Below are 16,686 nucleotides of genomic sequence, written 5' to 3'. Positions count from 1 at the left end.
TGTTTCTGTTTCACATTAATAAGCTGGAACGATTTCGAATTCTTGTTTCAATTAAAAATTTTTATAACTAATAACCAATTTTTAATGTTTGATTTTTAACTTTAGTGCACAAAAAATGTAATAGATGTCTATTATACAAAATGAAACTAAAATTTTAAATAGAATTTCCTTATTTAATAAAATTTCTTTGGAAAATATTATGTTATGTACATAAAATTACGAAAACATTTGCATGTTTATAAATTTTACGTTTTTCAAATTCTTTTGGGTATTGGCAATTTGGAATATTTTTATTAGTTCAGCCTAATTTGAAGTTTTTGAGAAAATTTCTTTTAAATATCGATTTGTTTACGATGTTTTTACCAAAAATGTGCTACCAAATTTCGTATTAACAATCAAATTGATTCGAAAAAGCCGATTTTCAAATGTCAGCTCCAGAATAAACTCAATATCTTGTATTATGACAGGCGCAACATAATATGTAAGTACAATTACGTTATGTGCACGAATATGGCATAGGAATATTGGTGTTAATAAATTTATAAGAAATTAACAAAATGTTCTTAATTTCGTTTAAGCTCACATTATAGACATTACAGGTATTTAGTACAAACATGACATTGTTTGTCAATTTTAAAATATAAAATTTACTAACAATTACTCGTATTATATATGGATGTGTTTATATCTACATAAGTAAATGTAAGTAGCAAATTTTAAACAAAAGAAAACAAGTATTTTCTACTCAAGTATTCACTCAAATTCTCAACATTATTTCTCATTTAAAATTTTTTTCATAGCATAGTAAAAAAAACACATACACACATAGACAGCGTGTAAATTATTGCGCGTAAGATTACATCAAAAGTTTTTGATTCCACCTTGATCTTGATCATAATTATGATGAAGCTTCGACTGAAAAAAATCACAATAAAGATCTTTTCAATGTTCTACAATTTTCATACCTTGTTTTTTCGTAAATATTTTCTTTAAATAATTTATTCGAAAAGAAAAAATATGTTTCCATAATTTTAGAATTTTTTTTTGATATTATTGTTGTTGCTCAGAAAGTTTTGTTCTGTCAGAAATTACGCGATTTTTTTCAATTTTGTCTCTTTTAATTTACAGAGTTGAAGTCAACGTACTTATTCAGAAAAACAATAAAAGATTATGTAAAAAAAAAAATTATTTTTTACCTTAAGATCTACATACATACAAGCTGAGTGAATGTCAGATGCTTAGAAAATCACAATTTAATGTCTTCATTTTGATTTTTCCATTTAATTTTTAAATAGACAGCTTGAAACACAGTAGTATGTCGTCACAGCAGTATTTAATAATGAAGATTCAAGTATGTTTTAGAATATTTTAGAAAAACAAGAAGAAAATAAGGTGGTAAGTATAGAATTTTAAATATTTACAATTTAATTTACAATCAGAGTTGCCATCGTTTTCATTTTGTTTATTATTTATGTTTAATGTAATTTAAATTTAGATATTGGAAAAAAAAATATAAGATTTAAAATATTTAGATTACTCGTATTTTCCAAAGTAATTTTCTAAAGTAATTACAATTTTTCTAGTTTTCCGTAAAAAGAGCATCTGCTATAAGTTGTGATTAAAATTTAGAATATATTGTTTTGCGATAGCAACACTTAAATATTGAATGGTCTTAAATTTTATGCATATGGTATGAAATAGTAACGTATACAAAGCAACTTGTTAGAACAATTTACAACTCTTTTGTAATTATCAAGATCATTAAATAGATTAGAAATTTAATTTATATCAATTATTCACTACATTTAACAGCTGTTTGTACATATTGACAATATTATTACTATGTAGCATAATAAAAATTAAAAAAAATGGAACATAGCTACTCTAAAGCGTCATAATTTCTTTATTAAATGTAAATTTATATATTTTTCGAAATCTTTATCAAAATCTAATAAATTAAGTGTCATATCTTGTACATTATATAAAAATGTTGTAAATGGAATAATATTATATTGTGTACATATAAATTATATAAAAAATTATATGCTATAAAGATCTCGAATTTTAAATAGATAAAAATTCGAGAAAGTGCTCTTTACTAAATTGAAGTTTATCGATATTGGAAAATTAATGGAGTTTCCGTACTTTCTTTAAAATTTATTACAGTACTGGTGAGTTTACAATTTACTGTAAAAGTTTTTGAAAATGTATACGTTGTCGCTGCAGAGGTGCCTATGCCGCTCCAAATTGGCCCAATTATGTTCAAATTTCCCGAAAACTGAAACTGAAAGAAGCTATTCTTATACAGTATTTTAAATGTTAACAACAACTAAAATAAAAACTTTTTTTTTCAACAATTTTTCTTTAAAATCAATAACAAGAAATTGTTGAAAATTTTTTCAATAAAATGTCCTTTATTATATTTTGAACATCAAAATTGAAATTAAATATTTTTTTTAGCATTTTATTTATTGGTTGTCCAGTATCGCTTTTTATGTTGTAGGTTTCTTTCTATATCTAGTCATCATTATTATGATAATTTCTTTAAGCAACATGAAACATACTAAGCAATGAACTGTTGAATATTTTTTATTTTTTTGTTATGATTGCACATGAACAAGTATTTATTCCTCAATCATCTTATAAAGTATAATTTTATATTGCTTTCATAAAATCGACTATAATAAAAGCTTATGTGTGTGTTGGAATAGATATGTTTATATATAGGTGTACAGCAGTTGAGCAGTTTTATCAGTCTATATAGAAATAATTATTAAAATGCCTCGTAGGATTTAAGTATTTTTTTGTTCATTTATAAAAGTTTTATAATAAGATAGAATAATTTTCTAGTTCCATTCATAACAACAAAAAAAGTAATATACCTCAGTTATGCACAAAGGTTAAAAGTTAATAAAGCTCCACTACAGTCGAAGAGAATGAGACCATTGCGAATCAGCTACAAAAATCGTTTGCCACCTACGGCTTTGTAAATATGCAAAGCTTCACTGGAAGTATAGTTATTCGTTTTCATTTTGGAAAGTGAGTCTGTTTTGGAGGTACTAATCTATTTTTGTCCGAACTGCCAAAACCAATGCTTGGTCGAGGAGACCGTCATAAATAGCATTTTAATAGTCTACATAACGTTCTTCTCACGTTTACAGCGGCAGTACCATTGTTCATGGTTGTTATTTATGTCCAGATTCTCAAAGACCACAGAAGAATCGCCTGGAGAATATTACCTAGTTCTTGCCATACTTGAATATATCTATATTTAATACGAACTAATAAAAAATTTTCATAAAATGTACAAAATTTATTCAATACCCCATAGTTTAATTGGTTAACTTAAAATTTATATTCTTATATTCATTTTTATTTTATTTAAAGCTGTAGAGCACTAGGGCAAGAAGTCACCAAAAAGTATAGTCGCAATCATAGAGCGTAAATAATGAACTTAATAAGTGGTTATCTTGTCCGCATATTATTCTTAAATTTTTTTTTATTGCTCTGAGTGTTTTTTGTTTCTTCTTCGTAGCTACAAGTATGACTGTATAGAGTTATGTGATGAAGAATCTCGTGAACCTACATTTGTGTAATATAATATAGATATAGACAAAATTAATTTATTTACTTAGTTTTGTATGGTGTTTTCTCATTCGCTATTTTTAATGCTTTCCACTATCTTCATTTTTTACAACGAAAAAATAGCTAGTTAATAATAGATTTTTTTAAAATACGTTACTGTTGTTCTTAAATTATTTTTAGTCTAGAAATTTTTTTATATTTAAACGACAAGTTCTAGGTATTCGTAGGTATATAGAGGAAGACTGTACTGAAGGTGTTTGAATGTTAAATGCAAATGGAATGGCATGCAGATTTTTGCAAACTAAAAATTGTTTATGGCTCAAGAACAAATTAATAGAAGAATTTTCCAAATTTATTTCTTAATTTATTTTTTATTTTTCGAATACAACTACATTATATAGATCAATTTCGAATTCGATCTAAGCAAGAATATGACTAGATACGTGTTGTATTATAATTTGCATCTCTGTTTTAAAGTTACGGAACGATGAACTTGTAATACTCTTCTAAGATACGGTTCGAATTAATATAAGAAAATCTTTGTATTTTTGAAAACGAAAGAGAGAATAGAACACACTAATGACTCGCTTAATTTTTTTATTCGGATAGGTGAACAGTTATCCACTTGAATTACTTTATCATGAATTTATCTTAATGTTTACTTTATGAAAATTATAATTAAAATGTAATTAATAAGTGTACAATGTACTTTTATGCTTATACTTTAGATTAAAGAGAGATACTCAAAAGTCTGCTTATTTAAAATTCACATAAGAGCTTTCATTATATAATTGTGATATGAGAGACAATAATATGACGTGGTGGAAAGCGGTTAAAAACAAAAAGTCATGGTCTATAATTTGTAAAAAGAGAAGAGGCATAGTTAATTGATCTGTGTTGCAACTGTGTATAATATTAATACAATGTTGTAGTCTGTATAGATTTGCAATTGTTGAGAGCTGGTATTTTATCCGATTTTTTTTTTTAAGGGGAGTCCGGGGCGCTTGTAGCTCTTCTAATTTCGGCTCATAGGTTCTTGTGTAATTTGTGATCCAATTACATGAACACTATTCTTAGGCCACTGATGAATTGTGTTCCGGTTACTCCTACTAATGGTTATAAGTTCTATAGTCAGAGCTCTTTAAGTCTCCGCTTATTCATAATAACAATATTTTATTATAAAGCATTTTATTAAGAATTTAATACTTTCCATTTAATTTAGATTTCAATTTAGACAAAAAATTTTTCCATTTTCTTTTTATTACGTAATAATCGCGGTAATAATCTTATGATTATGCAAGCATTTCCAACACATTTTTTTATTAAAATACTTTATTTAACTCAATCATTTGAAACTTGCATGCATCTTATAAAAAATCAATATAATTTGCATGGTTTTTACATATTCATATGCTGCTAAATTTCCATTTATACTTAAAAAATCTCGATCATCCACTTAGGCTTACTTCCATAGTGATATACATTGCGTTATATAATTGCAATTATAGCTGTTTTGGAGGTGATTTTTTGTAAAAATAAATTTTTCTTAAAGTTCTAGAAAATTAATTTTATTTCCAGGAAATTGGAAAGAAAGAGAAAAAAAGCAACTATTTATAACTCAAACCTCATAATAATTCTATAAGATACAATTTATTGATTTGATGAAATATAGGTAAAAAGTCAAAATTTACCTTCCTGAAATTTTTACTGCGTTTACTAATTTACGCTTATGTAAATAGAAGAATGCTGTGTTTATACATTTGAATTACACAAAATCATTTCTTAAAATATCCGTTCATCACAATAAAATTATTCAATGTGTCGTCTATATTGTATAAATTATGATTTTCACCATTCTAATAATAGTAACTGCTCTTATGTTATGCTTGTAGGTATGTATATGGAATCTAATTATAATAATATTCTCTAATTATTTATAAAGAGCTACCATATTAAAGACACTTTACAAAATATAATATAATAAATTTTGAAAATCATTGTTATATCTACCGATCTTTGTGTCGAATTAAAGTAGTACAAAAAGTTAAAGCAAGAAATACAAAATGATGTTCATAAATCATAGTTTAAGAGAACTCTGGCTTGTCTTCAATTGTCGAAAAATTATTTTGCCTTTTGTATTATTTAAACTGTTTTCATTAATAAATGTACCAAAATATTGCAAACGATTGCATACATTTAGGATGAGAAAAAAAAAAAATTAATTGAAAGAGGTGTAATGCTCGAATTTAAGGGTTAATTGCTTGACACATAATTATATTTTTTATAAATGACATGGCATTTACTGTTAACTTTCTGCATTTTTATTGAAATTTGAAAAAGCTTGCAGTTTTGGAAATATAGCGTGCCGAAATTTCAAATTTTTCAAATTTCGAGTGAAACTTAAGAGGGGATTTGTTTTTTTTTTTTTTCTCCTTACTCCTCTTGGGATCATAGGGCTTCCACTTGACATCTCCATCTTGTTCTATTTTGGGCTATTTGCTTGACTTGACTCCATGTTAGACCTGCGTTTTCTAGTTCTGATTTTACAGATCTACGCCAGGTGTTTCTGGGGCGTCCAGGTCTTCTTGAACCCTGCGGGTTCCACTCTAAGCTATGACAGAATATGCGGCATATTATTCTGAGGCATCTATTGATGAATACTTGCAACTTTTGACTGGTAGATTTTGATGTTAGCCAAGTTTCGCTGCCATATGTCAGAACCGATTTCACACAAGACCGGAATATTCTGACCTTAGTCGTTCTGGATATCTGGCTACTTTTCCATTTTGGCTGCCGAACGCCGCTCTTGCTTTCTTCAGTTTGCTGTCTATATCTTCTTGGGCCCCGCCCTCAGGTGTTATGATGCTGCCCAGGAAGCAGAAGCTGCTAACGAACTCTATTTGTTGGTTATTGAGTTCCAGACTGGCTGTGCTAGTGGAGTATATTTTCATCGCCTTTGTTTTGTCTATGTTTATTTATAACCCCACAAGTTTGGCAAGTTTTTCAAGGTGTTTTAATTTGCTCTGAATGTCGCTGATCTTGTGGGACAGAAGGCAGATGTCATCTGCATAATCTAGATCCTCCCTAATAGATAATTGAGTGAGACTCCAGATTATGCCCCTTCTCTGTGAGCAGACAAGTTGCAAGATGTTATCTAGCACGATTGTGAAGAGCAGCGGTGAAAGTGGGCAACCTTGTTTGACTCCTGACTGGGTGGTGAAGGATTCGTTTATTTTCCCTCGGTGTAATACTGCGAGCTCGGCTTCTTCGTACAGTGCTGGGATCAGGCGGATTATTTTGTCTGGGGTTCCCCTACCTTTTAACGCTTTCCATATTGCATCGCGCTTAATTGTGTCGAAAGCCTTCTTGAAGTCTATGAAGAGCATGTATAATGGTGTTCTGTACTCTATTGATTGTTCGACTATGATTCGAAGCGTATTTAATTGATCGACACAATTATCACAGTGAGGCAAGTTGGCCCTTTTTGGTAATTTGATGATAAGGCCTTTTCCCATGACTGTGCAACCCGTTCTTCTCTCCAAGCTTGCGAAATATGTGGAAATATTCTAACAGCTGGGCCATAGTTAGTGCGTCTTCCTGAAGTAATTCCGCTGTTATGCCATCACTGCCTGCAGCCCTGTTATGTTTGAGTTTTTATATGACTGTTTTTATTTCGCTAATATTTGGGGGATCTTCAGAAATTCTTAAGTTTGTTTGTCTTCTGACTGGGTTACTATCATGCACTTCTTCGCTGGTCGTATGTGTTACGTTGCTAATTGTTTCGAAGTGCTGTTTCCATATTTCTATCTGGGCCTCTTCATTTGTCACTAGGTTACCGCTACGGTCTCTGACAGGGCGGGTTGTGTTTTCTTTTTGCCCGGTGAGATTATTAATTATTCGGTGCAAGCCACGAATCTGCAAGCATTTTGGGAGCTCTGGAGTTTCTGTATATTGAAGCGTTTCCTTCTGTTGTTATAGTGCCTTTTTCTTTCCATTTTCCGCCTGATATCGCCTGTCAGCAGCTCGTGATCACTATCTATGTCTGCTCCTCTGCTATTTCTCACATCTAACATGTATTTTCTCTATCTTCGGCTGATACACATGTGATCGATTTGATTCCTGTCTTCCCGTTTGGCGAGGACCACGTATATTTATGTATATCTTTGTGGGGGAAGATGGTACCGCAGATGCTGAGTTCGAAGGTCTGGCAGAGTTCTATCAGTCTTTCTCCGTTATTGTTTTTACTCCCCATACCGTGTGTTCCCATGATTTTTTGTACACCGCTGTTATTGCTACCCACTTTCGCGTTAAGATCGCCCATCAGTATGACTATATCGCTTTTGTGAATTCCAAGCAGAGTTGTTGTGAGGCTGTTATAGAAGTCATCCTTCTTTTCGTCATCGGCTTCTTCTTTCGGCGCATAGCATTGGATGATAGTGATGTGTCGGACTTTACTGCGGAAACGGCCCTGAATAATCCGATTAGAAATTGGATTCCAGCTCTCCAAAGTCGATTTAAGTTTTCGGTTGATGATTATACCCACACCACTTTCACCACCCGTGTCTTTTCCACTATGTATTACGGTATTGCCACTTGCTGTAACCGACTCGCCATGACCATTCCACCTCATTTCACTTATTCCCAGGATGTCAATTTTCTAGAGATTCATTTGTTGTTCTAGTTGTGCAAGCCTTGATGCTTCACGGAGGGTACGGACGTTCCATTGTGCTACTCTTGTCCTTATTCGTGTTCTAATGTTCGTTACCGTGAGATCATCCCTATTTCCGAGGCTATGTTTAGTTTCGCGTTTAATCTATTAATACTGTCTGAGTATAATATTATACTGCCTTTAATCTATTTATACTGTTAAGAGGGGATAGAGGTGGAAAAACATTTACTTCTGGCTAAAAAAAATTAACAATTTATTAATATCTAAAGGCTGCTAAAATTTCAAACTCCCACAACTCAAGAAGAGGAACAAAAAAAATTATCATTTTTCTACCTTAAATTGTGTAGAAGTTTTGTAAACAAACACACGGGTGGACAAACTGACATGCAGACGGAGTGACAGAATAAATCTAATAAGCACTTTTTTTTAAAGTTTTTGGAAAAGTGCTCATCATCACAGTGATATCCTAAGGAAAAATGCCTTCAAATCCCTTTTGTTGTATTCATGACATAGAGCTCAATATTTATATTAATGAGAGCAATAAAGTTAGCTCTCATTAATTTTTAAATTTGACATTTTCTCTCTAGTAGAACTTAAAACATTTTAGGTGTAAGGTACAGATTTTTTTTATTGTATATACTAAGAAAAATTTTTTTGTTATTTTAATTAACAAATTTCTGTTTTTAAATTATATGGACTACTTTTAATGTAGTATCAATTCTTGTGTACTATAAAGATTAAAAAACGTGCATCATGTGAATTTGCATCAATTATAAAAATATTATAACTCAAATTCTTCTATGTTCACTTTTTCAATTAAATTAACCAGTCTATATACTTATAAAAAAAAAAAAATTTGCAAATGAATTTTTTTTGTTAAAAATAATTTTTAAATAGAAGGTAGGTGCCTACTTATTTACTTGCAAGGGTAAAAAAGAACAAGCAGAAACCGTTTCTAGAACAATATTTAATGTTCTCTTCTTTTAATTGCCGCATATTAGAACCAAACAAAAAAAAACCACAAAAAATGTGAAATTTTTTGCTTTTAATATACAAAAAAGTACAAAAGAAAATTCATGTAATAAAGATGAGCTCTTATGTAAGCATAAAATTCAGTGCAAATTCTTGTACCTAAACAATTTAAATGCACTTATACGTTTCATTCCGAAAACATTATTTTCCAATACTCGAAAAAAACCATGTGCTTCTAGACATTCACTGAACATTGTAGCATGTCTAATGAATATTGTTGAATAAAAAACATTGCAATTTTTCTATTTTTCTTTCTTTTTTCATATTTTCCATTTTAATTAAATAAAAAACGCAACTAAATTCACATCTCATTGAATATCGAATTATGTAAGACTATGCAAAAGTACGTGATATGAAGATTTCCTTTAGTGTATACAAAAAAAAAAGGTTCCCATTTAACTAAATAAAGAAAATTTTGAAAGTTTTCTGCACCTAGTCTGCATTTTGAAATGTTTTTGTTGTTTTTTATTTTGCCATTTTTTTTTACATTATTGTTGCAAAAATTTTAAATACCCTTGTTCATTTTTTGCATAATTATAAAAAAAAAAGTTCTTTCAAGTTCAATAATTTATGTTGTTTTATTTTTAGTTGAAAGAAAGAAGAAAATTGCAAAGCAGAAGTTCAACTAAAAATTAAATTAAAATATTTTTTTTTTAGAAAGATTTTATAGAAGTTAATCAGGTCTGTAAAAGATGTTTTTTTACCCACACTTTTAAAATGTCGATCAAATCTCTCCAAATTACAGTTTTATGCTCTGAATAGCCATTTATGCACGAATCAAGGACCGCTAGAACATATCAGTCTCCATGCTAATAATTTTATTTGATGTTAGTTGCCATTACAACAATGTGACTGAGTAAACCTACTGAGCAAGGAGTTCAAGTCATAGGGAATAAATTTTGCAAGAATCCAGTTTGCTATCCAGCAAATCCTCGACACATTAAAATTCAGTTCTTCAAAACGAACAATATTGCTGCCGTAGCAATATTTCACATTGGCAACTACGAAAACCGTGATCTGTCTATCTATATGAAGGAAAGTTACTATTTAACTTTAATAGAAATGGGATAACTGATACTCCATTGCTTGGAAAATTTATCACTGGAATATTCACCGAAACAGCTTATTCATCGTCAAATTTTTGTGGGTTACGGGCAAAATATGTACTATGTGAGTATAAGTATGGGCTATTTGAGTTTCTTACAAGAAAAATGACATTTTCAACTGACTTTATTAATTGTTTTGCCAAATAATAAATTTGTATAGAATTTAATATTTCTATATACCAATTATCTATGATTGAATAGCCACAATTTAATATATTTTTCTCTTAGAGTGATGAGCCAAATTTTGAAATTAAATGAGCCGCATATTGCCCATGAGTCGAACTTTGCCGACGCTCTTCGCTTCAAAACGATAGTAGAAATGAACAACTTCTGTCAAATTTTCATTCTTTTTAGCATCTATTATTTTTTTTATTTAATTTTATTAATTATCTAGTATAAATTATTTAAAATTATTTTAAAATATTTTTCTTTTATTTTATTAAATTTAATTTCTTAATTTGTTTTTCTCTTGATTTCATTCTATTTATGCATAATATTGAAATTCTATGCAAATCTGTAAAATATTTTTTAAAATCTAGAATAAAAGATATTCTCTTTTTTTTTTTCTTTATATAATCTGAAACTATTTATCTTAGTTAATTGATAGAGTGTTACAATTCTTGGGTAAAACAATTCTTATACTTCATTTGTATAACCATAGTAGGTGTGCAACTGGGTACAAGTTTACCTTAGTTTTTGTATACAGGTATTCGTACCTATTTTTGTATTTAATTTTTATTGTATTATATAATGACTAACTTGAATAATTACCACCAGACATGGATGAATCTTTTTAGATATATGAAGTTTGTCAGCATAATTTGTTTATTTATTAAAAGAATAATTTTAAATAACGGTTTTACAAGTAAAGTTTTATGTAAACGGAGGGTGAAGATAATAGTTAAGTTTGTTGTTACTTTTGAATATATTTTGTTTTTCTTATTTGTATAATTTGAGTTTTAGTGGAACGAATTATTTAATATGAACAATTTTTTTAGCCTTTCTCTCAACAATTCAGAAGAAAATTAATTCTATAAAACCAAAGAAAAATATGAAAAGGGTGGAATGGAGGGGAGGGGGGTGATAGAATAATTCAATTTCTTATGAAAATCATTAGCTCGACTAATTAATTACAGGTAATATTTAAGAAGAATTTTAACCAATAACTATTTATGAAAGAGGAGAAAAGAAGAGGTGTAATGAATTCTTATGATTTTACAAAAGGTTTCTATTTTTTTAATAATAAATAATTTTTATATGAAATGGCACTATATCTTGAGGCTATAGAATATATGTCAATTAGCAATTTGTTGGCAGAAAAATAATTGCAGTTATAGTAAATTTGACACCATGTCATTGTATTTAGTTGTACAAATGTTCTGTTTAATTTTTTTATATGCAAAATTTAAAATACTAAAAGCAAATACTAAAAATAAGTTGAAGACATTAATGGCTAATTATTTGAAGAGCAGTAGAATAAATATTGGATGGGACTACGTTTTTAGGTTCTCCAATTGGAAAATACAATTTTGAGCCACTATTTTATACATTTTCTGCTGGAATATTACCGCATACTCTATGTTTTAACTTTCATCTTAATATTGATTTTAAAGTTCTTATATAAACTCTTTTTGTTCAAAAATCGCAATCTTGTCGGATGGTTGATTTATAAACAGAAGATTTATTGCTCCTACAAAGAAAATTATTCAAAGGAGATTTTGAAATTTTTAGCCGGTTGTCGGAACAAGTGTAGTCTAACTTAAATTTTTTTCTTAATATACAAGAATGTTAATTAAGATTTCTTACGTATGACTAAATTGTATGAATTTAACAGTATGCCTAAATAATTTTCAGTGAAAACTTATACTTGCTATACCAAAAGATCGTATTTCAGGGAAGGTAAATCAAAGGTTTCATTTTCCCGAAAAATTAAAGGTTTTTACACTATTATTCTTCACTACACAATTATGTAAACAAATTTTAAATATAATTTTAATGCTCGCTATATGTTCAACTTAACAACCCGCCTGGTATCACAAATATAATGTACACAAAAATAAATTACCTATAATCAAAAATTTATTTAAGAATTTAATTTTTTTTTATAACTAGGTAATATTAAAGTTACAAACTATACGTTCTTCTGAAATAATTAACGAATTAATTAAGTGTTAGGGAATATGGCTCTTTGAGATGAAAGAAAATTTGACTTGAGCAGTTGTTACTGGTAAGCACAGAAACCATTTATTAAAAATTTCATAACCATACCACAAATTATTTGAATCAATTTTTTATGTACTCGACTTTACAAACACAAAGGCTAGTCTTTGTACATATATTGGAAATACCTAAATCTTGGAATAACATTCTGGTATAAGTTCCAAATCATTAATATCTAGGTCTCCTCTATTCGAATTCTATGCCGGAATTCCCTTTTACTTCTTCTTAACTATAAAAGATAAGCTTTTTATTATAAGAATTTCGTACAAATTTTTTATTATTGCAAATTAATTAAATTTTCTACAAGAGATTTTTCAACTATTCTAATCTTTTTTTTAATATTCAAATTCGTTTTCCAATTACAGCAGAATATTGTTTTAGAAATTTTTGCTTAATTAAAATAAAAGAATTTTTTTTTTAACTAAAAAATATTTCTTAGGTACTTTTTCTGATTAAAATCTCATTTAATTATTCTTGAAATTTTTCTCACATATTTTTTTTAGGTATTCTTTTGTATTTCTAGTTGTTTTCAAAATATTTACAAAAATTTGCTTATACGAATTTGAATTTGAAAAAAAAAGCAACTTTAAAAATTTAAAGAATATTATGGCGCTCCCACATTCTGTTGCGCAGTAGATGAAAAAAAAATATATCGGAAAACAATTGAATTTCACGAAGAACATAAGAATACCAAAAAAACCAGGAATAATATTCATTTTTAATGAGTTTCCTTACAGGTATAAGTATCCAGAATGAAAGACGAATATTTCTTCACGATATATGGGTAAGAGTAAGAATTTAACAATGGACATGAATTCCATAAATCATTGACGCCATCTATGCATGAAACCTAATATTTTTAACAAATTGACTTAGGGATTCAGAGATTTTTTGTTTTGCTTTTGTTTTCCTTAATTTTCATGCCAATTCAAATTGGATATGCGGTTTTTGTTTTAGTATCCTTTTTCTTTAGAAAGGCGCTCCTTTTAATGAAAATTTTTTGCCTTTAAAATCCTCTAGGTGAAATTTCCGAAATTCTTAAACAAAAAAAAAACTTGAAAAGTTAAATTTTGATTTATGTAGTATTGTACAGTGTCATTCGCTTTTGTTCTAACATAAATGGTTGTTGGATCAAAAACGTATATGAATTGTTGGTACGAATTCAAATGCTTGAATAAGAGAGATGGCGATTATACGAAGTAGAGGTACACGTACTGAAATTACATGTAAATATATATGTGTTTATTTTAAAATAGAAAATACTTCTAGGCAAAAAAAAAAAATTCTTTTTTAAATTGTTCGAATCTATGTAGAATGAAAATGGATGAGGAGAAAATCAGTAAATTTAGAAACTGTCTTCATTATTGTTTCCTAAGTTTTCATTATTGTGTTTAATATTTGTTGCTTATATTCTTCATTCAGACCCAAATTTAATTTGATCTCAATATATTAGGCAAAATCCGATATTTCTTATAAGAAACCGAGGGTTACACGAAATATCAGAATACTAATTTTTTGATTATGAATCCCACTTGAAAACATAATATTAATGTTTTAGAAATATTTGATCAATTTTCAAATAGAAAGAATTAAAATCAGTTGGACCTATAGAGAATTAAGTGAAATCACCAGATTTTAATTAAACATTACTGCACACACACTGAATACTTCAGCATTTGTTCATTGAATTCAATTTTATTATATTTTTTTTTTCTCCTTACTACTCTTGGGAGCATAAGGCTTCCACTTGGCATCTCCATCTTGTTCTGTTTTGGGCTATTTGCTTGACTTGACTCCATGTTAGACTTGCGTTTTCTAGTTCTGATTTTACAGATCTACGCCAGGTGTTTCTGGGGCGTCCAGGTCTTCTTGAACCCTGCGGGTTCCACTCTAAGCTCATTTTAGCGATATTATTGGCGGGTTTTCTTAGAGTGTGCCCAATTCATTTCCACTTTCTTCTTCTTATTTGCCTTCCGATAGGTTCTTCGCCTGTTATTATCCAGAGATCTTTGTTGCTTATCTGTCTTGGCCAGAATATGCGGCATATTATTCTGAGGCATCTATTGATGAATACTTGCAACTTTTGACAGGTAGATTTTGATGTTAGCCAAGTTTCGCTGCCATATGTCAGAACCGATTTCACACAAGACCGGAATATTCTGACCTTAGTTGTTCTGGATATCTGGCTACTTTTCCATATTGGCTGCAGTCTACCGAACGCCGCTCTTGCTTTCTTCAGTCTGTTGTCTATATCTTCTTGGGCGTCGCCCTCAGGTGTTATGATGCTGCCCAGGAAGCAGAAGCTGCTAACGAACTTTATTTGTTGGTTATTGAGTTCCAGACTGGCTGTGCTAGTAGAGTTTATTTTCATCGCCTTTGTTTTGTCTGTGTTTATTTCTAACCCCACAAGTTTTCAAGGTGTTTTAATTTGCTTTGCATGTCTCTGATCTTGTGGGACAGAAGGCAGATGTCATCTGCATAATCTAGATCCTCTAGATGTTGCGTTAGACTCCAGACTATGCCCCTTCTCTGTGAGCAGACAAGTTGCAAGATGTTATCTAGCACGATTGTGAAGAGCAGCGGTGAAAGTGGGCAACCTTGTTTGACTCCTGACTGGGTGGTGAAGCATTCGCTTATTTTCCCTCGGTGTAATACTGCGAGCTCGACTTCTTCGTACAGTGATTGGATCAGGCGGATTATTTTGTCTGGGGTTCCCCTATCTTTTAACGCTTTCCATGACACTCCGATGCGGGCGGAACCCAGCCTGTTCTTCACGTATTGTTTCCTCTAGTTTTTCCCTTAAGCGATTCTGGATAATTGTTGCCAAGACTTTGTATGCTATGTTAAGTAGTGTGATGCCTCTCCAATTATCACAGTGGGTTAAGTTGCCCTTTTTTGGTAATTTGATGATAAGGCCCTTTTTCCATGACTGCGCAACCCTTTCTTCCCTCCAAGCTTGCGAAATATGTGGTTCTAACAACTGGGCCATTGTTAGTGCGTCTGCCTGAAGTAATTCCGCTGTTATGCCATCACTGCCTGCAGCCCTGTTATGTTTGAGTTTTTGTATGACTGTTTTTATTTGAGGGATCTTCAGAAATTCTTAAGTTTGTTTGTCTTCTGACTGGGTTACTATCATGCACTTCTTCGCTGGTCGTATGTGTTACGTTGCTAATTGTTTCGAAGTGCTGTTTCCATATTTCTATCTGGGCCTCTTCATTTGTCACTAGGTTACCGCTACGGTCTCTGACAGGGCGGGTTGTGTTTTCTTTTTGCCCGGTGAGATTATTAATTATTCGGTGCAAGCCACGAATCTGCAAGCATTTTGGGAGCTCTGGAGTTTCTGTATATTGAAGCGTTTCCTTCTGTTGTTATAGTGCCTTTTTCTTTCCATTTTCCGCCTGATATCGCCTGTCAGCAGCTCGTGATCACTATCTATGTCTGCTCCTCTGCTATTTCTCACATCTAACATGTATTTTCTCTATCTTCGGCTGATACACATGTGATCGATTTGATTCCTGTCTTCCCGTTTGGCGAGGACCACGTATATTTATGTATATCTTTGTGGGGGAAGATGGTACCGCAGATGCTGAGTTCGAAGGTCTGGCAGAGTTCTATCAGTCTTTCTCCGTTATTGTTTTTACTCCCCATACCGTGTGTTCCCATGATTTTTTGTACACCGCTGTTATTGCTACCCACTTTCGCGTTAAGATCGCCCATCAGTATGACTATATCGCTTTTGTGAATTCCAAGCAGAGTTGTTGTGAGGCTGTTATAGAAGTCATCCTTCTTTTCGTCATCGGCTTCTTCTTTCGGCGCATAGCATTGGATGATAGTGATGTGTCGGACTTTACTGCGGAAACGGCCCTGAATAATCCGATTAGAAATTGGATTCCAGCTCTCCAAAGTCGATTTAAGTTTTCGGTTGATGATTATACCCACACCACTTTCACCACCCGTGTCTTTTCCACTATGTATTACGGTATTGCCACGTGCTGTAACCGACTCGCCATGACCATTCCACCTCATTTTACTTATTCCCAGGATGTCAATTTTGTAGAGATTCATTTGTTGTTC

Source organism: Condylostylus longicornis, unplaced genomic scaffold, assembly GCF_029603195.1.
Source record: "Condylostylus longicornis isolate FDR11 unplaced genomic scaffold, ASM2960319v2 ptg000013l, whole genome shotgun sequence".
NCBI lineage: Eukaryota > Metazoa > Arthropoda > Insecta > Diptera > Dolichopodidae > Condylostylus > Condylostylus longicornis.
This window is presented reverse-complemented; position numbering follows the sequence as displayed.